Here is a 2,084-nt window from a genome sequence, read left to right on the forward strand (position 1 = left end):
AACATTTGCATATAGTTTGCATATTGTTATTTGACGCGTCAAATAGCCAGCGCGATGATATGCGTTACTATGGTGATTTCAGTTAACAATCAGTTTAAATCAACATATGGTAGAAAACAATGCTACGGCAGACGGCAAAAATTGAAATATTTGAACTTTGGCGGCAAGACCCGTCTACGGTGGCAGTTGACGGAATTCACCGCCAGTGTCAACGGCATATACTGTCGCGCTCTCAATGAAAACAATGACATCCGGTTTGCCGATTATAGAGCTGCCAATTCTCACGCATTGACCGTGAGACACACGCATTTGACCCTCTTCTCACGCCACACCTCATATCTCACGCATTGAAAAGTACTGGTTTTATTTTTCTAATTAGTCCATTGTATAGTCAGCGCGTTAACTTTTCAACTGTGTTCCAAATCGTTTTGAAATCAGAGCATCTGCGCCTGCAATTTAACCTCTATCATTGTCTTGTCGCACTACTGCGGCACTTTAAAGCATATGATTGGTCTAGTTATGTAAGGGATCAAGGGGATTGGATGCAAGTTTTAAAGAAACGACCCTCAAGATTAGAGCTAATCTGAATGGAGCGAGAGAATGTTCTCTGCTGAGTTTAGAAAACTAAAAAGAGTAGCACGGTAGCGCTGTTGTATGTACAATGTTCTCAACAAAATTAGGTTGCTGGTACTTCAGTCCCTATTGTAGAATGCAGCCTTTTGACAGCATGTACTAATGTCGATTTTATCCACTTGCATTAGTCCCCTCGTTTGGTGATTGGCATTTAGGCTGTGAAAACTGAAAGGCAGCAGACAGACCTACAGTCGTGGTCAAACGTTTTGAGAATGACACAAGTATTGGTCTTCACAAAGTTCGCTGCTTCAGTGTTATGTGATATTTTTGTCAGATGTTACTATGGTATACTGAAGTATAATTACAAGCATTCCATAAGTGTCAAAGGCTTTTATTGACAATTACATTAAGTTTATGCAAAGAGTCATTATTTGCAGTGTTGACCCTTATTTTTCAAGACCTCTGCAATCCGCCCTGGCATGCTGTCAATTAACTTCTGGGCCACATCCTGACTGATAGCAGCCCATTCTTGCATAATCAATGCTTGGAGTTTGTCAGAATTTGTGGGTTTTTGTTTGTCCACCCGCCTCTTGAGGATCGACCACAAGTTAATGGGATTAAGGTCTGGGGAGTTTCCTGGCCATGGACCCAAAATGTCGATGTTTTGTTCCCCGAGCCACTTAGTTATCACTTTTGCCTTATGGCAAGGTGCTCCATCATGCTGGAAAAGGCATTGGTCGTCACCAAACTGTTCTTGGATGGTTGGGAGAAGTTGCTCTCTGTGTTCTTAGGCAAAATTGTGAGTGAGCCCACTCCCTTGGCTGAGAAGCAACCCCACACATGAATGGTCTCAGGATGCTTTACTGTTGGCATGACACAGGACTGATGGTAACGCTCACCTTGTCTTCTCCGGACAAGGTGTTTTCCGGATGCCCCAAACAATCGGAAAGGGGATTCAGAGAAAATGACTTCACCCCAGTCCTCAGCAGTCCAATCCCTGTACCTTTTGCAGAATATCAGTCTGTCCCTGATGTTTTTCCTGGACAGAAGTGGCTTCTTTGCTGCCCTTCTTGACACCAGGCCATCCTCCAAATGTATTCGCCTCACTGTGCGTGCAGATGCACTCACACTTGCCTGCTGCCATTCCTGAGCAAGCTCTGCACTGGTGGTGCCCTGATCCCGCAGCTGAATCAACTTTAGGAGACGGTCCTGGCGCTTGCTGGACTTTCTTGGGCGCCCTGACGCCTTCTTCACAACAATTGAACCTCTCTCCTTGAAGTTCTTGATGATCCGATAAATGGTTGATTTAGGTGCAATCTTACTAGCAGCAATATCCTTGCCTGTGAAGCCCTTTTTGTGCCAAGCAATGATGACAGCACTTGTTTCCTTGCAGGTAACCATGGTTAACAGAGGAAGAACAATGATTTCAAGCACCACCCTCCTTTTAAAGCTTCCAGTCTGTTATTCTAACTCAATCAGCATGACAGAGTGATCTCCAGCCTTGTCCTCGT

Source organism: Coregonus clupeaformis, chromosome 19, assembly GCF_020615455.1.
Source record: "Coregonus clupeaformis isolate EN_2021a chromosome 19, ASM2061545v1, whole genome shotgun sequence".
Taxonomy (NCBI): Eukaryota; Metazoa; Chordata; class Actinopteri; order Salmoniformes; family Salmonidae; genus Coregonus; species Coregonus clupeaformis.